The sequence below is a fragment of the Tamandua tetradactyla genome, chromosome 4, assembly GCF_023851605.1.
Source record: "Tamandua tetradactyla isolate mTamTet1 chromosome 4, mTamTet1.pri, whole genome shotgun sequence".
Classification (NCBI taxonomy): domain Eukaryota; kingdom Metazoa; phylum Chordata; class Mammalia; order Pilosa; family Myrmecophagidae; genus Tamandua; species Tamandua tetradactyla.
In genome coordinates, this window is record NC_135330.1 from 178,867,758 (window position 1) to 178,892,714 (window position 24,957).

The 24,957-nt window shown below is 38.5% G+C and overlaps 1 long non-coding RNA gene across 1 annotated transcript in view; it reads right to left on the bottom strand.

Moving 5' to 3' along the window:
• Positions 1–24,957, bottom strand: part of LOC143679552 (uncharacterized) — a 65,306-nt gene that overhangs the window by 34,880 nt on the left and 5,469 nt on the right. Inside the window, exon 3 of the long non-coding RNA XR_013173831.1 lies at positions 23,927–24,089. This is a non-coding gene — a long non-coding RNA (uncharacterized LOC143679552). The remainder of the gene's footprint in view (positions 1–23,926; positions 24,090–24,957) is intronic.

Genomic DNA, 24,957 nt, shown 5'->3' on the forward strand with positions numbered 1-24,957 from the left:
GGTAATAGGATCATATTTAGTGCCCCTTGATGGATTGATTGATTCAACAGCCACTTGTACTTTGAGGATGTGCTCACATATTTACATGCACACACCTGAGTAGATGTTTTACCAGCTCTTCAAACTCTATTCAAGAAAAATTCCAGAATCACTATATAGGAAAAAACTTCAAAGCAAAAATTATGCCTGTTATTAAGGAATTTTTTTTCTTAAGAAATACTCAGACACATGATACAGAAAACCTGTATTCAAGGACTGGGGATTCAAGGTGCCCTGGGTCTTAGATCCATTTACTCGGAAAGTGATCTAGAATAAGATTTTAGTCATGCACATACAAGTTTCTTCATCTGTAGAATTATGATAACATTAGCACGTCTTTCCTAATATTGCTGTGCATCAAACACATATCCCAAGATGCATTAATTATCATTATTATTAATGGCTCAACTACTACTTGGATGGAAGTGAAGCCAGACAGCCCTGGGAGTTCTCAAAGAAATGGAGACCTCAATCAAGGGTTGGTTCATTGACAGCTCTTGACTCAGTTTTAGGAGAGAATTCAAGCCAGTGTATACAGCCAAATAGTTTAATGAGCTTGATGCTGGAGAGCTCCAGGAGTTCTCTGTTGGGTGCTGGAGAGCCTCAGGAGTTCTCAGAGAAGTCTAGACCCCAACCAAGTGTTGGTGCCATGAAGGTTCTCTACTCAGCCGCAGGGTATTCAGCAGTCAGAAAGAACTTGAGGACTAGTGAGTGTGTACAGCCAAAGAATCCAAAGACCAGGCAGTGTGTACAGCTCAAAACTTTAATGCCTATCTAAGATACATGCTCTAAGATAAGTGGGGGCATTCTCCAAAGGAGGAAAGCAGTCTGAAACTGAAATCCTTGCTTAATAAGAACCTGGAGGGGTCCTTTCCCCTCTGGCTATGCTAATAAGGGAATGAAGAGCTGTACTTTTTCATTGGTTCTTTTCAGGTGCTGACCTGAATGAGGGCTGAGGGTGTGGGGGTTGGGTGTGTGCCCTAAAAGGAACTTTTTGGTATGGAGTTTAGTGTCCCTTCTCGCTTCCTCATTCCCAATCTAACCTGCCTCAGGAGGGTGCTGACCGGGCTGAACATTAGACAAATGATTATACTAAATACTGTTTTGGGTCTTTTTAACCCTAAGATTTTATTGCTATATTTATTTACAATATTAAATAATAACACTAATTCATTATGCAAACATTTATTGAGTACCATGTATGAGAAGGAGTTAATCTTAATCATAATTCCCCATTTATTATGATTTTGATACCTCAATGTCTTGGGATCTAGGGAAATGCTACCTAACTTCTTAGGTAGGAAGGAAATGGATGGGACAGAACTGAAACAAAAAGACATTTAGAGACAAAAGGTAAGGTGATTCAGCAGTGTGTTATTAAAGTTAAAAAAGGATTCCCCAAATCTAGGAATATAGCGGCAGTTTATCTACAACGATATCTGAAGGAAAGTGGTTCTGACCTTGCAAAGGATGTAATTTACAGAAATTAGAACTAAAAACTTACAAACTTTGTTCTTTTGGGTAGACGTGAGGGGATGCTGAAGTCAGATTGGGGTAGTTTCTTCTCAGTCAGGTTTGAAACCAGAGAAGAAGCCTAATTATTAGAGGAAGATGTGCTTAAAATAATACGAGTACCACCTTCCATCCATAGCAACGCTGGGATTAGGGATGGCGGATAAAATATAGGACATCCACTTAAGTGTGAATTTCAGATACACAAAACAAAACAAAAATTCCGTAAGCATATTACATGCAATATTTTGGACATACACATACCAAAAACAGAAAAAATTGTTGTATAGATGAAATTCAATTTTAACTAGGTACCCGATATTTATACTTGCTAAATCTGGCAGTCCTACCTGGAATGTCTACCTTCCTTTAGTATTTAAAATAAAAAGCAAGAAATGGTAGATCATAGGCTGGTAGGAGAGACAGCTAGCTGGGTGGCCCTGTATTTGGAAATCCAGTGCATACGAGGCAATTAACAACATAAATGGAAATCTCATCTCAAAAATATGTGTTGAATCATAAAGCAAAGCAACAAACACTTACATACACAATCAAAAGTGTTCTGGGCATATGCCTTACTCACCAGCAAACGTATTTTTTAATTTATTGAACTGATTTCTTAGAGATTTTTTGTGTGTGTTTTAATTTTTTCTGTTTTTTTTTTCTTATTTATTTTCTTTTCTTTTTTTTTTAAACAACATTGATCCACAGATGAAAGGAAGAAAAGGTGAGTATCTTTCTTACTTCCTGCAAACAGCAGAATGGATGTGAGAGAGATAGTGAATTGAAAAAGGTATACCTTTCTGAAGCTAAGCTAAATTTGAAGTCACTCAAAAGAACTGTAGACAAAACAAGTCATACAGCCAACTTTTCCTCATTTGGTCACATAGGAACTTATTTTCTTGGCCTTCCATCCAAAGTCTAAATATAGCAGAGCAACTCTGGCAGACTTCCCCGTTTGAAGGTGATTGCAAAGCCTGCCTAACTCCAAGTTGATCTGCCTTTGTCATTTCCCTACAATTCCATGTTCAAAGCATCTAAATTATTTTAGATGTTTGAACTCTGGGAATCTTTTCATTGTGCAAAGGAGAATCTTCCAACAGAGTCTATCTGTTTTAGGATCAAAAAAAGGTCAAACCTGGGCCAGGCTGGTCATTAATCCATATGAATAGGCAGTTCATTTTCTGGAGGTCTCTCCTCCAGTCCTCCACCCAGACCCACACTCACTTACAGCCTCTGCATGATTTTAGACATCTGCTGTATCAATCAGAGAAAAAGACCAGTCAGATATATGTATGTATGTACTTCTCTCTATTAGGAGATTTAATTCAAGGATTGGCTCATGTGATCGTTGGGGCTGCCCTATCTGAAATTCGTAGAGTGGACCAAGCTGGAAGTTCACAGGTAGGAGTCAGTGCTGTAGTCCTGAGGCGGAATTTCCTTTCTTCCATGGGGAAACCTCAGTTTTACTTTGAAGGCCTTTCTTTCAGCCAATGGAACGGGGGTCCACCCATATGATCAAGAATAACCTCCTTTACTTATGGCCACCTGATGGTAGATGTTAACCCCATCTACAGACTACGTCACAGTAACACCTAGATTAGCACTCAGTTCAATAGCTGGTCCTAGAGCCTAGGAGAATTGACACAGAAAGTTAACCATCTCATCTGCCTCTCGTAAAATAAATCAATTCTGGAGAATAGACTCAGAAACCAAAAATTATGGTCCTTTTCCCAGATATTTACTCAGTGTGAGACTGAGGTTTATGAACAGTAACACAGACTGCCACGTTCCAGGTTTTGTTTTATCTACCTTTTTTTTTTTAATTGAGGAAAACATCTTTCCTAGCCTCTAGAGGGAGAAAAGCAGGCCCATGCTTCCCTGAGGCAGAATAGGGACATGACTGGCTCTAAGCAAATACCACCATGAAAGAGGTGCTTCTTCGCAAATAACCCAACTGAAGAAATTTCCCCACTGTGAGCTCTTTTCTTGTCTCTTTTAATCAGCAAGACTTTGTATTGATGACACGCCTCAGCTTCACTCTTCCCTAATTCAGGGATCCATATAAGAATAGCATGAGTATGCTATGAATGATTTTATCCTTATTTATTGAATATTCATCAAATGCCAGATATAGCTTAAACAATTTAGGTATTACTTATCCCTCCCAGCAACCCTGTAAGATAGGTACTACCGATGGTATCTAGCTCAGCACTAACTCTTTTTCTCATATGAAATTGTTTTCTGGGTATTTCATAACAATATTAACAACTAACATTCAAAAGTCAGAAAAACCTTTTTTTTTTGCGAGTATATCACAATAGCTTTATAAGATATATATATATATATATATTTAACTTTTTTAATTGTATGATATAACATATATACAAAGCAAAGCAATAAAAAAGGAATAGTTTTCAAGCCACTCTTCAACAAGTAGTTACAGGATAGATCCCAGAGTTTGTCATGGGCTATAATATCATCCTTTCATATTTTTCCTTCTAGCTGCTACAGAATATAGAAGCCTAGAGAGCTTATAAATACTTTTTTATTATCACAATCAACTTTTTTCCCCTTCTCTTTTTGTGAACAATAACAAATATACAAAAAATCTATAAATTTCAAAGCACAGCACCACAAATAGTTGTAGAACATATTTCAGACTTTGACATTGGTTACAGTTTCACAATTCTAGACTTTTACTTCTAGCTTCTCTAAAATACTGGAGTCTAAAAGAGTATCAGTTTAATGATTCAGCATTCATATTCATTTGTTAAGTCCTATATTTTATTTATAATTCCACAATCACCTTTCATCTTTCCATACCTCTCTTTGGGGTTGTTTGGGCTATGGCAGTTCTAAATTTTTGATATTGGGAGAGTCTGTCACTAATATAGGGTAGGGAGATGGAACCATCTGATGTTCTGAAGAGGCTAGGGTAGGTTTCAGGACTTATCTGGACCAGAGACCCATCTGGAGGTTGTAGGTTTCTGGAAAATTACTCTAGTGCAGGGAACCTTTGTAGAATATTATATATTGCCCTAAGTGCTTTTTAGGATTGGCTAGAATGGTCCTGGTTAGAGGTTGGCAGGTTATGTTAGGTAGCAAGGTCTACCTGAAACTTGTGTAAGAGCAACCTCCAGAGTAGCCTCTCGACTCTATTTGAACTCTCTCTGCCACTGATACTTTATTAATTACACTTCTTTTTCCCCCTTTTGGTCAGGATGTAATTGTCGATCCCAAGGTGCCAGGTCTGGATTCATCCCTGGGAGTCATCTCCCACGTCGCCAGGGGGATCTTCACCCCTGGATGTCATGTCCCATGTAGGAGGGAGGGTAATGATTTCACTTGCAGAGTTGGGCTTAGAGAGACTGAGGTCACATCTGAACAACAACCGAGGTCCTCCAGAAGTAACTCTTAGGCATACCTGCAGGTAGTCTAAACTTCTATGCTGCCTACATAAGCTTCACAAAAGTAAGCCTTATGATCGAGGGCATGGCTTATTAATTTGGTTGTCCCTAAAGTTTGACAAGTATCAGGAGATTGCCTGATGGTAAGGTTTAATAGTTCCATATTCTTTCTCCCCTCCTGCAAGGGACTTTGCCAATATTTTTTGATTATCTGCTTAATATACTCTAGGATGTTTCCAGGCATTACAATAATCTATACAGGATTAAAACACCTCTTTCTTATTCTGTGCTTCCTGTGTTTCAATTGTTCAAATGAGCTGTAGAGACAGGTTGAATTAGATTATGAACTACAAAAATTTCAGTTCCAGATCAAATAAGCTTTTCTTCCATTGGTCTAAAAGAGTATGTGTGGTTCTAAAATATAGACACTGTCTTCCTTACCCCTATGTTATGAATTACTTTAACCCCAAAGTGTTCGGCTTCATTCTTATCTGTAAATATCAGGTTGCATGTATATATATAACAGCCTCGCAAAATCCAGAAATAATAATCACCACTCTGGACTAAATGTGACTGCCTTAAGAGTTTACAATCTAGGCCCCTGTTTTCTTATAAGCATTTTCTAAAGGTGACCATACCATTGTTGTTCTTTTGTTTCTGGCTTATTTTCTCTCACCAAATGTCCCCCATGTTCATTCACATCATCGCATGCTTCACGACTTTGTTCCTTTTTATAGCAGCACAACCTTCATTCATAAATACACACCATCATTTGCCAATCTACTTCTCCATTAGTGCCTCCCTCAACCGCCTGCATTCATCGGGCATCATGTAGAGGGCCCAAAGTCCACAGTCCATCAACATTCTCAATTTTAGATAATTTCATTGTTCCCAAGAGACAGAAAAGCAATAAACACACCTTCGCCAAATAGGAAATCTAAACTGCCTCTTAACTCTTACCCCTCACCCCCTTATTCACCTCTGCTGTTCCTGTGGTAGTGCTGATGGTTTCCTTTTGAGCATAGCTCATAGCATTCACTAGCAGTATTCCCCCTGTATCCAGAACTTAAACACTCTTTATGCAAGGATGATATCTTTGAAGTAATTCTTAGGAGAACTCATTCATATTTCTAGTGTGATTCAGTGGGACATTTGGGTCTAAACAACTGCTTTCAATCTTGTTCATTTTCAATATGGTAATACTAATTCTAGACCCATGAGAGAATCACCTTCACTCCTATCTAATCCCTTACATTGGAGTTCAACCTCATTAGCTAACAGTTCACCCATCTCTAGTTTCTATGTATCTCTAAGTCCCCTATCTTCTGTATTATAAGCCTCTGATTATACCTTCATGCTGGTCATAAAAGTGGACTCATACAGTATCTATCCTTTTGTGTATGGCTAACTTCACTCAGCATTATGTCCTCAAGGCTCATCCATCTTGTCATGTGCTTCAGGACATCATTTTGTCTTACTGCTGCATAATAGTCCATCGTATGTATATACCACATTTTGTTGATCCACTCATCTGTTGAAGGGTATTTGGTTTTTTTCCATCTTTTGGTGATTGTGAATAATGTTGCTATGAACACTGGTGTGCAAATATCTATTTGTGTCGTTTCTTTCAGCTCTTCTGTGTATATACCAAGTAGTGCTATTGCTGGGTCATAGGGCAACTCGATATTCATTTTCCTGAGGAACCGCCAGTCTTCCATAGTGTCTGCATCATTATACATTCCCACCAGCAGTGAATAACTGTCCCAGTTTCTCCACATCCTCTCCAACATTTATAGTTTCCTCTTTGCTTAGTAGCAATTCATTCTTATAGCAGCCATTCTTATAGGTGTGAGATGGTATCTCATTGTAGTCTTGATCTGCATTTCCCTTACAGCCAGTGAAAATGAGCATCTCTTCATGTGCTTTTGAGCCATCTGTATTTGATCTTCAGAAAAATGTCTATTCATATCTTAAGCCCATTTTATAGTTGGATTGTTTGTTCTTTTGCTGTTGAGTTGTATGATTTCTTTGTATATATAGAAAATCAAACCTTTGCCTGATATATTATTTCCAAATATTTCCTCCCATTGAGCTGGCTGCCTCTTTACCTTTTTGATAAAATATTTTGAGGGACAGAAGCATTTGATTTTGAGGAGTTCCCATTTATCTATTTTTTCTTTGGTTGCTTGTGTTTTGGGTGTAAAATTTAGGAAGCTATCTCCTATTACTAGGTGTTGAATATATTTCCCTACATTTTCTTTTATAGTGCTAGTTCTTATATTTAAGTGTTTGATCCACTTTGAGTTAATTTTTGTGTAGGGTGTAAGATAGGGGTCCTCTTTCATTCTTTTGGCTATTGATATCCAGTTCTTCCATGCCCAATTATTGAAAAGACAATTTTGTCCCAGTTCAGAGGATTTGGGGTCCTTGTCAAATATCAGTTGACCATTGATTTGGTGGTCTATTTCTGCACTCTTGACTCAATTCCATTGGCCAATGCTTCTGTCTTTGTGCTAGTACCATGCTGTTTTGATCACTGCAGCTTTATAATAGGTTTCAAAGTCAGGGAGTGTTAATCCTCCCAGTTCATTCTTCTTTTCTAGCATGCTTTTAGCTATCGGGGGTGTCTTTCCCTTCCAGATGAATTTGGTATTTAGCTTTTACAAATCTTCAAAGTAGGTTGTTGGAATTTTGATTGGTACTGTGTTGAATCTGTAGATCAACTTGGGGAGAATTGACATCTTAACTATATTTAGCCTTCCTATCCATCAGCAGGGAATGTCTTTCCATCTATTTGGATCCCTGCTGATTTCTTTTAGCAATGTTATGTAATTTTCTGTGTACAAGTCCTTTATGTCCCTAGTTAAGTTCATTCCTAAGTATTTGATTCTTTTAGTTGCTCTTTTGAACGGAATTTTTTCCTTATGACTCTTCAGCTAGGTCATTGCTTGTGTATAGAAATGTTACTGATTTTTGCACATTAATTTTATATCCTGCCACCTTACTGAATTTGTTTATTAGCTCAAATAACTTTGCTGTAGGTTTCTCAGGATCTTCCAAGTATAGTATAATATCATCTGTAAATAATGAGTTTTATTTCTCCCTTTCCAATTTGGATGACTTTTATTTGTTTGTCCTGAGTAATTGCTCTAGCTAGAACTTCTAACACAATGTTGAATAATAGTGGTGACAGTGGGCATCCTTGTTTTGTACCTGATCTTAGGGGGAAGGCTTTCAGTCTCTCTTCATTGAGTATGATGCTGGCTATCAATTTTTTATAAATTCCTTTTATCATATTGCAGTAGTTACCTTTGATTCCTAACTTTTGGGGTGTTTTTTATCAGAAAAGGATACTGAATTTTGTCAAATGCTTTTTCAGCATCAATCTAGATGATCATGTGACTTTTCCCTTTTGATTTGTTAATGTGCTATATTACATTAATTTATTTTCTTGTGTTGAACCATCCTTGTGCTATACCATTCCTGGTATAAACACCACTTGGTCATGGTGTATAATTCTTTTAATGTGCTCCTGGATTTTATTTGTTAATATTTTATTGAGAATTTTGCATCTATGTTCATTAGGGAGATTGATCTTTAGTTTTCCTTTCTTATAGCATCTTTACCCAGTTTTGGTATTAAAATGATATTAGCTTCATAAAATGAGTTAGGTAGAGTTCCTTCCTCAATTTTTTTGAAAAGTTTGAGCAGGATTGATGTTAGTTCTTTCTGGAATGTTTGATAAAATTCCCTTGTGAAGCCATCTGGCCCTGGGCTTTTCTTTGTAGGAAGATTTTTGATGACTGGTTGAAACTCTTTACTTGTGATTGGTTTGTTGGGATCTTCTATTACTTCCTGAGTTAGTGTAGCTTGTTTGTGTGTCTCCAGAAATTTGTCCATTTCATCTGAGTTGTCTAATTTGTTGTCATATAGTTGTTCATAGAATCCTCTTATGATTTCTTTTATTTCTTTATGGTCTGTGGTAATGCACCTCTTCTCATTTCTGATTTTGTTCATTCTGATCCTCTCCATTTTATTCTTTATCAGTCTTGCTAGTGGCCCATCGATTTTATTGATTTTCTCAAAGAACTAACTTTTGGTTTTATTGATTCTTTCTATTGTTCTTTTGTTCTCCCATTTCATTTATCTCTCTTCATTTATCTCTGCTTTAATCTTTGTTATTTCTCTCCTTCTATTTGCTTTGGGGTTAATTTGCTGTTCTTTCTCAAGTTCCTCCAGGTTAGCTGTTAAGTCCTCGATTTGCTCTTTCTTATTTTTAAATATAGGCATTTAAGGCAATAAATTTCCCTCTCAACACAGCCTTTGTCACCACCCATAAGTTCTAGAAGTTGTATTCTCATTTTCATTCATCTCCAGACAGCTTCTGATTTCTCTAGCAAGTTCTTCTTTGACCCACTGGTTGTTTAAGAGTGTGTTATTTAATCTCCATATATTTGTGAATGTTCTCATTCTTTGGTGGTTATTGAGATCCAGCTTCATCCCATTGTGATCAGAGAAAGTGCTTTGAATAACTTCAATATTTTTAAATTTATGAAGACCTGTTTTGTGCCCCAGCATATGATCTATCCTAGAGAACGTTCCATGAGCACTAGGGAAGAATGTATAACCTTGTGCTTGGGATACAATGACCTATAGATATATATTTGTTAGGTCTAATTCAGTTATCAAGTTATTTAACGTCTCTATTTCCTTGTTGATCTTCTGTGGTTGTTCTATCTATAGAGGAGAGTGGTGTATTGAAGTCTCCCACTATTACTGTTGAAACAGCTATCGCTCCCTTCAGTTTTGCCAATGTCTGTCTCCTGTACTTTGGAGCTCCTTGCTTGGGAGCGTAAACATTTATGATTGTTATACCTTCTTGGTAAATTGACCCTTTAATTAGTATATAGTGTCCTTCTTTGTCTCTTATGATGTCTTTACATATAAAGTCTATTTTGTCTGATATTAGTATAGCTGCTTCTGCTTTCTTTTGGTTACAACTTGCATGGAAGATCTTTTTCCATCCTTTCACTTTTAATCTACTTGTATCTTGTGTCTAAGATGACTCTCTTATAAGCATCATAGAACTGGATTATGATTCTTACTCCATTCTTCCAATCTGTATCTTTTAATTGGTAAGTTTAGTCCGTTAACATTCAAAGTTATTACTGAAAAGGCATTTCTTGATTCTACCATATAAACTCTTTTCTCTCTTTATTTTTGTATTCTTTAAGTTACCCTTAGTGGTACTCTTCAATTCTGTGCCCTCCTCCAGACCTCCCTCTCCTGCCCTTTTTTTTTCAGGCAGCAGAACTCTTTTAGTGTTTCTTGTAGGCCTGGTCTCTTGTTGGCAAATTTTTTCAGGACTTCTTTGCCTGTGAAAACTTTAGTCTCTCTTTCCATTCTGAAGGACAATTTGGCTGGGCACTGCCTTCTCGCTTCCAGGGTCATTGTTGAGTAGTCTCAACTCAGTCTTATTTGATCTCCCTTGTATGTAGTAGATTGCTTTTCTCTTGCTGCTTTCAGGATTTTCTGCTTCTCTTCAACATTTGACAGACTGATTAGTGCATGCCTTGGCAAAGGCTTATTTGGATTTATTCTGTTTGGAGTTCTTTGGACTTCTTTGACTTGTGTATTTATGCCCTTTATGAGGGTTGTGAAGTTTCCTCCCATTATATCCTCAACTACTCTTCCTAGCCCTTTACTCTTCTCTTCACCTTGTAGGACACCAATGATTCTTTTATTTGTGCACTTTATTTTGTCTATCTTTTCCCTGAGTTCCCATTCAATTTTTTCCATCTTTTTTACCATTTGCTGTTTTCAGTCTTCAAAGTCAATTATCCTGTCCTCTATATCACTTATTCTTTCTTCTATATCTTCAAATCTTGTGTTGTGTGCCTCTAATATGTTTTTTTATTTGGTCAGTAGAGTCTTTAATCTCTGTGATTTCTACTGTTTTTCTATTTATTCTTTCATATTCCTCTTTGTGCTTTTCTACTGAGTTGATCTCCTTTATGTCATTTGCTATCCTGCTTATTTTATTAAGTAGAGTTGTACGAACATCTTTTTTTTAAACTTTTTTTATTAATTAAAAAAATTAACAAACAAAACATTAAGATATCATTCCATTCTACATATACAATCAGTAATTCTTAATATCATCACATAGTTGCATATTCATCATTTCTTATAACATTTGCATCAATTTAGAAAAAGAAATAAAAAGACAACAGAAAAAGAAATAAAACAATAACAGAGAAAAAAAAGATTATACATACCATACCCCTTATCCCTTGCTTTCATTTACCACTAGCATTTCAAACTAAATTTATTTTAACATTTGTTCCCCTTATTATTTATTTTTATTCCATATGTTCTACTCTTCTGTTGATATAGTGCTAAAAGGAGCATCAGACACAAGGTTTTCACATTCACAGGGTCTCATTGTGTAAGCTATATCATTGTTCAACTATCATCAAGAAACATGGCTATGGAACACAGCTCTACATTTTCAGGCAGTTCCCTCCAGCCTCTCCGCTACATCTTGGACAACAAGGTGATATCTACTTAATGCATAAGAATAACCTCCAGGATAACCTCTCAACTCTGTTTGGAATCTCTCAGCCATCGACACTTAGTCTCATTTCACTCTTCCCCCTTTGGTCAAGAAGGTTCTCTCAATCCCTTGATGTTAATTCTCAGCTCATTCTAGGGTTTTACACAGCCCCTTCATGCTGAGTCTCAGCTCCTTCCAGGATCTCTGTCCCACGTTGCCAGGAAGATCCACACCCCTGGGAGTCATGTCTCACGTAGAGAGGGGGAGGGTGGTGACACTGCTCGTCATGTCGGCTGAAGAGAGAGAGACCACATCTGAGCAACAAAAGAGACTCTCTTGGGGGTGACTCTTAGGCTTAAATTTTAAGTAGACTTGACCTATCCTTTGTGGGGTTAAGTTTCATATGAACAAACCCCAAGACTGGGGGCTCAGCCTATAGCTTTGGTTGTCCACACTGCTTGTGAGAATATCAAGAATTCAACTTGGGGAAGTTGAATTTCTCCCCGTTCTCACCATTCCCCGAGGGGACTTGCAAATACTTTTCCACTCACTGATCAAATCACTCTGGGATTCATCGAGGCATCACTCTGGACAAACCAACAAAATCTCATGTCCTACCTGAGATTCCAAGTACTTATGACATTCAATCAAACTATCTGCATGAGTTATATTAGGAAATGCTCTAGTCAAAATCTAAGTTTTGTAACAAATAAACATTTTTTGCTTTAGTCTCACACATAAGGTGACATTTTAAAGTATCATCTATTTTCAGCACCCTGCAATAATGACATTCCTTTGTTCTTCCTCATGCAAAAACATTTTTAAAATTTGTATGTTGTACATTTCACTATTATTATACACCTAGGCATTCCTAGACTATACCATCTTGATCTTTACCATCTATCTTTCTTTCTGATTTCATTTATGTCCCCAGCCCTCCTCCATCATTCTCACATGCAGTTTCATTCAGTGTTTTAACATAATTACATTACAGTTAGGTAGTATTGTGCTGTCCATTTCTGAGTTTTTATATTCAGTCCTGTTGCACAATCTGTATCCCTTCAGCTCCAATTACTCAATATCTCACCCTATTTCTATCTCCTGATGGTCTCTGTTACCAAGGAAATATTCCAAGTTTATTCACTAATGTCAGTTCATATCAGTGAGACCATACAGTATTTATCCTTTTGTTTCTGGCTAATCACACTCAGCATAATGTCCTTAAGGTCCATTCATGTTGTTACATACTTCATAACTTTATTCTGTCTTACAGCTGCATACTATTCCATCATATGAATATGTCACAGTTTGTTTAGCCAACTGTCTGTTGATGGACACTTTGGCTGTTTCCATCTCTTGGTAATTGTTAATAATGCTGCTATAAACATTGGTGTGTAAATGTCCATTTGTGTCCTTGGCCTCGTGTCCTTAGAGTAGAGACAGCATATAGATGGGTCCTGTTTTTTAATCCATTCTGCCAGACTATGCCTTTGATTGGAGAGTTTAATCCATTAACATTCAGTGTTATTACTGCATGGGTAGTACTTTCTACTATTTCGCCTTCTGGATTTTATATGTCATATCTAATTTTACTTCTTTTTACCTTTACTCATAGTCTTCCTTTCTACACTCTTCTCCACACCTCTCTCTTCTGTCTTCGTATCTGCCTCTCGTGTTCCCTTTAGTATTTCTTGCAGAGCTGGTCTCTTGGTCACAAATTCTCTCAGTGATTTTTTTGTCTGAAAATGTTTTAATTTCTCCCTCATTTTTGAAGGACAGTTTTGCTGGATATAGAATTCTTGTTTGGCAGTTTTTCTTTTTTAATAATTTAAATATATTATCCCACTGTCTTCTCGCCTCCATGGTTTCTGCTGAGAGATCTGTGCATAGTCTTATTGGGCTTCCCTTGTATGTGATGGATTGCTTTTCTCTTGCTACTTTCAAGATCCTCTCTTTCTCTTTGACCTCTGACATTCTGATTATTAAATGTCTTGGAGTATGTCTATTTGGATCTATTCTCTTTGGGGTACACTGCACTTCTTGGATCTTTAATTTTAAGTCTTTCATAAGAGTTGGGAAATTTTCAGTGATAATTTCCTCCATTAGTTTTTCTCCTCCTTTTCCCTTCTCTTCTCCTTCTGGGACACCCACAACATGTATATTCATGTGCTTCATATTGTCTTTCAATTCTCTGAGTTCCTGCTCATATTTTTACATTTTTTCCCTATAGTTTCTGTTTCTTGTTGGATTTCAGATGTTCCATCCTCCAATTTTGAAATCCTATGTTCTGTCTCTCGAAATCTACCATTGTAGGTTTCCATTGTTTTTTTCATCTCTTCTACTGTGCCTTTCATTCCCATAAGTTCTGTGATTTGTTTTTTCAGACTTTCAGTTTCTTCTTTTTGCTCTTTCCTTGCCTTCTTTATATCCTCCCTCAATTCATTGATTTGGTTTTTGATGAGGTTTTCCATGTCTGTTCGTACATTCTGAATTAATTGTTTCAGCTCCTGTATGTCATTTGAATTGTTGGTTTGTTCCTTTGAATGGGCCATATCTTTGATTTTCCTAGTGTGATTTGTTATTTTTTGCTGGCGTCTAGGCATTTAATTACCTTAATTAATTTATTCTGGAGATTGCTTTTACTTCTTTTATCTAGGGTTTTCTTGCTGGATGAATTTGTTGTCTATCTGTTCTTTGACATTCCATTCAGCTTTATCTGGACTTTTAGCTTAAGTTTTGTTTAACAGAGGAGAATTTTTCAGTTCTTGTTTTCTTGTTTCTTGCCCTGCTTGTGTGGTGCCTTCCCCCACACACACTTAGGAGGGTCTACTTAGATATTATATACCCCAGCCAGATTTTCCCAGACCAAACTGGCCTCCTATCAGGAGGAAAGAGTCACCTGTGTCGGTTTTCCCTGAGGGTGAGACCCAGCAGGTTGAAAGACTTTCCTGTGAAGTCTCTGGACTCTGTTTTTCTTATCCTGCCCTGTGTGTGATGCTTGTCTGACTGCAGGTCCCACCAGCATAAGAGAATGCAGTACCTTTAACTTTGGCAGACTCTCCCTGCTGGGGGTGTGGTGGAGACAGAGGAGAGGTTGTAGGCTGGTTTTAATGGCTTCAAATTACTAAGCCCTGGTGTCTGAATTCCTTGATGGAGGGATTCCACCTGAGTTGGGGCTTCACCCCTCCCCTGGGGAAGGCACAGGTTCCAGACAAACCCCCAAAAGAGCTCACTTCTGCCTATGCCTGGGGTAGTTGCAGCCTGAAAAGTCCTGATGCTGTATCCAGAGGCAGTCAAGCCTTTGTAGATACACAACCACAAAAACCTGTTTCCTTCTTTTTTTTGTCCTCCTTTTTCTGTCAGTCCTGGCCCCTTGGTGCGGAGAGGGGGGGCAAAAATGAGCAACCTCCGCTTTGATCAGGTTCACCTAAGCTGGGGGCCTATTTTTAGTAGTCAGAACTTGTTAATTAGTTCCACAATTGGCGTTTGATTGTGCCTGCTGCTGGTAAAGTCCTTTCCTTTCCCCTCTGGGAAGTGGCCTGTGGGGGAGGGGCGCTGGCTGCCGCAGCTTTGGGAACTCACAGTTCGGGGGGATGCTCGCAGCCAGTCCAGCTGGTCCAGACTGGGGTACACTGTGTGTCTGGTCACTGACATGGCCCCAGGAGCTGTTCTGTACTGTTTCTGGTTATTTCGTAGTTGTTCTGGAGGACAAACTAAAACGCGCACGTTGTTAAGCCACCATCTTGACCTGTACGAACATCTTTGATTAGTTGTTCCAATGTCTGGGTCTCCTCTGGTGTTTTAGTTTGGTCATTAGGCAGGGCTATATCTGTCTGCATTGTGATATACTCAGTGATCTTCTGATGTCTTCATCTCATGTAAATATCTTGATTTATTTACTTTGGGAGTTGATTTCTTTCAGTAGTCTAAGGCCTTGTGTTTGCGGGATGTTTGTACAGCAGGAGGCAGGGCACGGGGTGGAGCACTGAGTATGGTGATTTGTTTCAGGGCAGGTATGGGCGCAGGTTGGGGATGTTACATTGATGCTTGTGAATGTGGGCACCCAGTGGCCAGGGAGGTTGTAGCTGTGCAAGGGTTTGGGGCGCATAAATCTGGTGTGTGCTGGTCTAAGGCACAGGGCCCTTTGTGTGCATACATAGAGCTTTGGCAGCTGGTCAGCATTACCCCTTTGTGGACTGGGGGCAGATGTGACCCGTCGGCACTTTCTCAGAGCTGGGAAGTGAGGCTGAGGACTGTGCGCATGTGTGGTTCTAGGACTGCTGTAAAATTTGGTCCCCAGGGCTGAATGATATGATTGGAGGCCGTGCGCATGTGTGGAGCCAGGGTGCCATAAAGAGATGTGCTGAGCGCAGGGAGGGTAGGGTGAGGCTGTGTGACACTATGGTCAGGGGGTGGGGGTAGCCTAGTTATGGAGGTTTGTGTCTGCAGCCTTTATGCATTGGTAACAGCCTGCAGGAAACAGGGAGAGGGAGGTAGTGTTTGGAAGGGATGCAGAAGAGGTCGGTTGGGCTGCATGAGGGTGGGGGTGTGAGGCAGGTGCTCTGGAGGTTAGTGGGGTGGGGGCACCTGGAGCATGGGGAATGGGAGCGGGTGACGGGGTTCAGCTGTGGGGGGTGGGGGGTGAGTCGTCAGTCACAGGGCTGCTCTGATGAGGGTAGCATGCCCAAGGAACGCAGCTTGATTGATTTACTTCCTAGTCCTGCACCCTAATCTGTGCACTCCCAAGGGCTCCTCACCTCTGCACCAGGCTCCAGCCTTCTGCCTCTCAGTTCCTTGGCCTATGCAACCAGGGCTGTCACATGTGCTGCAAAAGGGTCTCCCAGGTCAGCTGCACTTGGAATCACTGCCTCAGTCGCCCTTCTGTCCCCTCTCCAAACTTTCCATGGAGCAAGGCTAATCTCGAGCCACTCTAGTCAGCCATCTTCCTGGAAGTCTCCCAGATAAACCTTTTTAAGAGTGTTTTTGCAGGAGTCATCTCATTCCCTCTTCATAATTACCCTGTGAGTTTTTAGTATAATCCTTGTGGCCTGTGGAGATCAAACTTGGAGAGGTTGTGGCATTTGCCTGGCTTCGCCTAGATCTAAAGGAGAGTTATCTGATATCTACCTGGTTTCTGGTCTCCACAGCGTGCAGTCAACTATCCAATGCAGTGACTGAAATCCAGGTCCCAACCCCAGGTCAAAATCTCCCTTCACTCAACAAAGCCAAGAAGAAAATAATTATCTGTTCTTTGTAACTTTCCTGCTCTTATCAGTAATGACCAACTTCAAAACTTAAGATCATCTTGCTCCTTTTCCCTTTCATATCCAAAGCAGGTACTCAACTTGTCCTTTGAAATGCATATGTGATAAGTGGTAATCTAGCAATACCACATTGTGCTGTGATCAAGGGCCATAAAGATGGGGGAAAAAGATGACTTGAAAATAATGGTTTTGAAATTTCATGGAGGAGATGAAACTGGACTATAAATCATTATAATTCAATAGAAGAAATGATAAGGACATAAGAGAGATCTCATAAAACAGATTCTTCCTGATAAGTAAAGGAACTCAAAGGAGGTTAAATACCTCAGTAAAAAACATGTTTAATTCCAAGTGGCAGAAACAGAGAAGTCACATAGCATTTGAGCTGAGGCTTGAGGGACTCAGAACCTACAAAACTGGGCATGGGACTGTGTCTTAGGAGTTAGAGAGGAAGTAGACAATAGCGAATATTTCAATATGACTGACTCTTGGGAGAAATGAATGAGATTTGAAAAGACTAGATCAAGAATTCAAAATGTCTTTAAAGTTCCATTCTTCTTCCTTTCTATTTTATCATATCCCTGTGGTTTCAGGTCTTAATCAGTAATGCCAGGGCTCTCAGTTGACTTCCAAATCTCCAGATTCCTCCCCTTATGCAAAATGCCATTGGTCATCTGTGATGGTTAAATTCATGTGTCAATTCAGCTAAGTTATAGCATCCAAGTTGTTTGGTCAAACTTTGGCCTAGTTGCTACTATGAAGGTATTGTGTAAATGGATTTGCGTCTATAATCAATTGATTGCATTTACATTTAATTGATTGCATCTACAATCAACAAAGGGCATTGCCCTCAGCAATGTGAGTAATCTCCTCATTCAATCAGGTGGATTTCTTAAAAGCCAAAACAAGATTTCAGAGGTCTGAAGAACAATTTCTGCCTCAACTTCAACATTGGCTCTTGTCAAAACTTCTATCCTGCCAGATTTCCCTGGGCAATTGGGACTAAAGATTTCAGCATTGCCTTTATCTGAGATTCCAACTTGTAGTTTGCCCTACAGAGTTTAGGCTTGCCAGCCCCCATGGTTACAAAAGGCAATTCTTTATAATAAATCTCTTCATATATATGTATATACAGGATACCTTATTTCATTACACTTTCCTTTACTGTGCTTTGCAGATATTACAGTTTTTACAAATTAAGTTTGGTGGCAACTGTGCATCAAGCAAGTCTATCAGCACCATTTTTCTAAAACCATGTGCTCATTTTGTGTTTCTTTATCACATCCTGGTTATTTTCATATTTCAAATTTATTATTGTTATTATATCTGTTATGGTGATCTGAGATCAGTGATCTTGATATTACTATTGTAATTGGTTTGGGGTGCCCCAAACCATGCCCATATAAGACGGTGAACTCAATCGAAAAATGTTATGTGTGTTGAGACTGGCCCACTGACCAGCTATTCCCTGTATTTCTCCCTCTCCCTGAGCCTCCCTATTCTCTGAACTACAGCAGTATTGAAATTAGGCCAAGTTCTTGCTGAGGGTAAAATGCTATCAATGTGGAAAATTGCATTTTTTTAAATTTTAAGATGTTGCCTCATATATCCCAACCATCAGCACCCTGATCAGTCAGTAGCCATCAACACCGAGGCAAGATGCTCCATCAGCAAAAAGATCACACCTTGTTGAGGGCTCCAAAGATGGTTCACATTTTTTAACAATTAAGTATTTTTTTAATTAAATTGTGTGAATTTTTTAAACACAATGCTATTTCACACTTAATTGACTTCAATATAGTATAAGCATAACTTTTGTATGCACCAAAAATCTGAAAAATTCATGTGGCTTACTTAATTTCAATGTTCTGGAGCTGAACCTGTACTATCTCTGACCTATGCTTTATATTAGATTGTTGGGGATTGAATCATGCCCTAATCCCTGGTCCTGTGGATGTGAACTCATTTGTAAATAGAACCTTTGAAGATGTTGTTAGTTAAAATGAGGGCTAAATCAGGAAGTCATGATTCATCATGATTGACATTCTCATAAGCAGAGGAAATATGGACACAGTAATAGCAGTCAGATGGGGAGAGAGATGGTCATGTGATGGAGGCAGAGGTAGAGTTATGGACTTTTGAATCATAGAGGATTCTAGCAACTGTCAAAAATGTGCCTGTGCAATATTTATGCTCTCTTTTCCTACCACAACCCTCTTTCATTTGGGTAGATGTTATTATATTCCCTTCGCAGCTAGGTATGGCAATGTGACCCAATCCTGGTGGACTTTAGGCAAGCCACTACCAGTACACTACCAACTTCAGAGAAAGTTGGCCCTGTCAACCCTCCGATTTTAGCCATCTGATCTCCAAAACTGTGAGATATTAAAGTATTAATGTTTAAGCCAATCAGTTTGTGGTATTTGTTTTATAGCAGCCCTGGCCAACTAAGACAACAGTCCTTCTCTATTGGTTCATCATGAAGGATATTCATAATTTTATTGTGTATTAACAAAAACTGTTGTAAGCATTGCACCCGCTCGCTCTTTCTTCTTTCTTATTTCACAGAAGTACTGTTCTACTTAATTTTAAGATTTACCTTTTGCTCTGTGTTTTGGATTCCATTTCATCTCACTTTTTCAGGGATCATAGAGTAGAACTATCAATTCTTTGCCTGTGAATTCAATCTTTGTATCACTCCTGGATCCTTTCCATCTTCATTTAAAAATTTTCAAGTCTCTCATAAAATACATAGATACACTCCCTGTGCTCACGTGGCCTCATTCCCCCAGCAATTTCACTTTGCCTGTCCTTCCCATTAACATATAATCTCTATTGTCTCACCTGCAAATCAATCACTGTTCAGCTTCTGCCTGTTTCACTACTGAAACAGTTTTCGCTAAGGTTACTGTATTACTTAGTATGGTGTAGGGCTCAGAAGAGCAGAAAGCCAGAGTAAATTGTGGCTCAAACAAAAGATCGTTTATTTATGGGTTTATTTTTATGGGACAAGAAGTCTAAGTTGGATGTGGTGGCTTCAAGATGTCATCAAGGACTCAGGCTACCTCCATCTTGCTGTTAAGCCATTTGTAGCACAACACTTTCACTTTCATAATCATCTCATGGTTACAAGATGACTGTTTTAGTATGCATATACCTTCTAGGCAGGAACAAGGAAGAACAAAGGGCAAAAGCTGAGTATGGCCCTTGAAAATTCCACCCAAACACAGAGGCTCAGGACCAGGATTGGGTCACATTGCCATGCCTATCTGCAAAGGGAATATGATAACATCTACCCAAATGAAAGAGGGTTGTAGTAGGAAAAGAGAGCATAAGTATTGCACAGGCACATTTTTGACAGTTGCTAGATTCCTCTATGATTCAAAAAACGAATGATCTCAAATGTCATCTAACTTGACTTCTTAGATGTTTGGAAAGCAACTGACCTTGCTCCTTAAAAAGTTTCTTCCTATGGCTCCATGACACAACACGCTTCTGTGCTGGCTTCCACCACTCTAGCTGCATCTTCTGTGTCTTTTTTGCATGCTTGACCTCTTATATTTGACCATTCTGAGTGAAGACCCCTGAACATTTTGTGTTTTTCTCATTAGGCAACCTCGTGTATAAACATGCTTCAAATATATGTCTGCCCAGGAACTCTTCTGAGGTTCAGTTTCACATATACAATTGTTTACTTTCTTTCTTTTTTTTTTTTTTAAGAGAAATAATGCAGTAGTATTTATTTAGAAATGATAGGTTCCTGTGTTACTTAGTCATATTAGAGAGTCAACCAAGTTTGAATAATGAATGCAGAGACATGTCTTCTTTCTCACTGATAAGCTGTCTGAACAGGGAACCAGGAGGTACTGGGTCATCATTTGCCTGGGAGACAGCCAGGGTACAACCTGCCAGTGGATGTATAAGAAAGTTCTTTGGAGTCTACCTGAATCCTCCTGCCTGCTCACACCTTCTTTATTCAGAAGGCTACACAGCACACAGAAGCAGAGTTGAGAAACATGGGTAGTTTACTGAGTGGATGGTTTGTGCAAGCACAAATTTTTGTTTGTTTGTTTTTGCATGGGCTACAATTGCTTTCTTGATGTTGAACCTCGAGGGCACTTCAAAGACCTTATGTCCAAAATCTTTCCTCAACCTCCAGTATGATAAGATTTTCAGTGTTCCTTCTCTCAATAAAGGGTCCATCCAGTTCTGCAAGCCTAATTATACGAATTGTTCCTCTAGTTCAGCTGTATGCAACAGCAACACGGCTTAGTGGCTTCACCAATAGGGAAGACATTTAAAGATGAGCAGTTATGGACATCAGTTTGGGACCTCAAAGTTATCTAATCTAAGGTATCTTCAGTTTTCCTGACTTTCCCCTCATGGTTTGAAGATGACACTTGCGGTTGTGGAGTGAAGAGCCAATATCTAAACTCCTTTGCTTTGGTTTTAGAGTCCTCCTTATTTGCCTTCATTTATTTGAGTCAACCTTACTCCTCCTGCTCTGTACTATATGGCATCACTGAGTCATTTGTTGAATAACACAGTTCTAAGTCAAAATAGCCTCTTCACTGCTCATCTATAGTCCACGCCCTCTCTGTTCCTTATCCAACACCACTTTAATGGAACTCATTGATCTGTTCAAATGCAAGTATGATTATGCTATTCCCAAGTTTTTAAGCATTTTTTAAACACCATTATCTCAGGATATGACTAAATTCCTTATCTTTTTCTACCAAGCTTTGCAGGCCCTGCCCAGAAATTTCCTCTCCAGGTTCATCTCCCAGAAGAGACCCCCTTAGCCTTCCCAGAAACATCTCATTCTCGTACATATACCACTTTCCTCACCCTTTTTCTCATCTTCTACTTTCTGGGTTTCTTTTGTCTATTCTAAAGTACAATGCTCTTATCAATAAAGAGAACTTGTTTGATTTATCATTTTTACTTATTTTTATTCGTTCTTTGGGATTTAGGCCAATGGTGAATTCCTGCAAAAAGTATTTTCCTAACTAATCCCTCCCTTACTCCCAACTTCACCCTTCAGTATATGCTTCCTTAAAATAATATTATTTAAGTACTCCTGCAGCAGTAAGCAACATTTATACAATATTGAGTAATAGTTAATAATTTAATGACATAATTTCATAAGTATGTGCATGGCGGGTGAGTTGGAAGGTTGCTCAAATTACAGCTCCAAACATTTGCCAACTATCATATTTCATCAAATACAAGATGCGTGTATTTTACATGTTAATATCTCAGATATCATTCTTTCAATTCATGGTCTCTTATATCGTTAATAACAACATTGGGGATTTTTTCAGTAGTACATAAAATCATGGTATGTCTTAGAATGCATAATATCTCAGATTCAATGAACTGTATCATGTGACCTTGGGCAAATTACTTAACATTTCACTGCCTATTTCTCTCACCTGTACAATGTGGGTAATACCCAGATCTTGGGATGATTGTGATAATTAGAGAAAAATATTATACATTCAACACTTAAAATTTTACTGTCTGGTACATAGTAAATGTTAGCTATAGTCATTGGCCTTTGTAATCCTCAGGACATATGCAATAAATTGAACAGCATCTGATTTTCCTCAATAGATCATGCAAGAACTACATCTGTCTCATTCCCTTGTGTCCCTGGTTTGAATCATTCTATCTGTCCTTTCCTAGTACTTATTATATATTTGCTGAGTGTGGAATATATGAGGGGAAAAAAATGCCCATTCCCTGCCTGTGTGATTTATTTTTATTCCTTATCTTTTCAATAAGTGATATCCCTATGGTAGACTCCACCAACTAAAATTCCATCAAGTCAGTCATAAATCATAAAATTCAAAATAAATTTAAATATACTTATAAAAGCACTCTTAAAGCATAAAATGTAAAAGATTTCACCTTTGCCCCTCCAATACCAGTCTCTGAAAGAAAATCATTAAATCTATTGTGGATATTTCCATACTCTCTTACAAATAACAAATAGTATGAACTGACTCAAACAGTGATTGTATGAAAGGTGGCTTGAAAGGATGTGAGCAATTTCACACACAATAATTGGATTAAATCCAAAGGGGCCATTGGCATAATTGCCTAGTCTCCCACCCTTACAATCCCATCCAGATTTCCCCCTCTTGTCATCTTAGTTTTGACCCAGTCACCCCAGCCCTCCCCTGACACACACAAATGCAATCAACACCTAAAAGTCACTTATGCCCCTCTACTACCTACTTATTTTTGATGGTCTCTTCTTGAAAATTACTAAATCTGTGGAGATTTAGGAGATACAGAGTGGACTCTTTTTAGTAGTGGAATTTTATTCTCCATAAGGCTTGTTCTGAAGACAGACTGAATTTAAATATTTTGGGAAGTGCAGAAAAAGGACCACTGAGTCAGAAGAGCACTTGGAAGGTTCACAGTCTTCCCTCCCATTTTTAATTTTAAATATTCTCTTCTTCCATCTGCTGTCCCAAATGCCTCAGATTAAAACAGAGCATGTTCTTCTTTGTGGACCATAAATTTCAACCTATCTGGATGGCCATCTGGCAATATGAATCAAAATTTGAATTTGAATAACTTTTGACCCAGCAATTCCACTGATAGAAACTAATCTAAAGAAATTCGAGGACAAAAGCACAAATAAATGTGTAAGTATGTGCACAGCCTTGCTTTTAAATGAAAGGTATGTAAAATATAACTGACTGTCAACAGGGGGATTTTTAAATAGCTTTTTGTATATACACACAAGACTTCTAGGTGTCACTTAAAAATGATGAAGCAAATCTGTATTTATTGGCATGGAAAATTTTTTAGAAAGCATTTTTAATTATAGCATTAAATAAAATGAAATGGCAGCCTGCATCGTGTGTTGCCTGGATTGACCGCCTTCTGGAGAAATGACAGAAAGTTTCCAAAAGACAAAACAATTGATCACAGAGAGAGGAGCTTCTGAGACCTGATAAAATTACAGTTTGAGCTACACTTAGACATTTAGTAATAAGCCTGTTGCAGTCCAATAGAGATCTGTCAGAAACGGATAAGCATATCACACTATAGTCAATGTACAACTGTTCGTGTTGTGTGAGACACTCCTATGTCATAAGAAACTTAAATATTAACCAATCATAGCTTACCACTTGGAAATCCTCTAAGTGCTGTTATAAGCAGCTGTGACCAGATGTTTTTTAGAGGCTCTTACTCTGACTACTTCTTTGGTTTGAGATCTCCCTACTCCAGCAGTTTCTCTTTTAATATACTTGCAGCTTTGAATATATTGGCAACTTTGTTTCTTTTGACCTTTGAAAGAAATAATTTACACATAAACATACAACCACAGAGGAAACTCTGGAAACAAAGAACAAAATGTTAGCAGTGGGTGTCCTAAGACATTGCCAGTGAGTTTTGCCTGTCTTATAATTTATGGTACTGTTTGATCTTTTTTTTACAATGGTCATATCACCACTATTTAAATAAGATCCATTATTTTAATTTTGTAAAATATAGAGTCTAGGCTCACTGTGCCCTGCCTTTCCTTAAAACATCAGCCCAGTTTCATATGGCTCAGATTGATTATTTTAGACCAGGTCCCATAGTGGTGGTTCACCAATATCCTCTTACCAACATGATCATCCTTTTTGATTCGGAACTTCCATGTCCTAATGGAGGGTATACCCATTTGAAACTGTTGTGGACCCCAGAAAAGCCATGTTCTTTAATCCTCATTCAATATCGTTTGGTGGGATCTTTTGATTAAGTTGTTTCCATGGAGACATGACCCACCCAGTTGTGGGTGGGAGCTTTTAATTAGGTGGTTTCCATGGAGATGTATCTCCACCCATTTCAGGTGGGGTCATTTATGGGAGTTCTTTAAGAGGGAACCATTTTTTAAAAAGCCTTAGAGCCAATAGAGCCCACACAGCCAGAGATCTTTGTATATGCAAAAAGAAAATGCCCCCCTAAAGCTGTTTGAAGAAGCAGAGAGAGAAAAGCTAGCAGACATCACCATGTGCCTTCCCAGCTGACAGAGAAACTCCAAACAGCATCAGTCATTGCATGAATCATGGTATCTTTTCCTGGATGCCTTAGTTTATACATTTTTTATAGCCATAGAATTATAAACTTACAACTTAATAAATTCCCTTTTTAAAAGCCATTCCATTTCTGG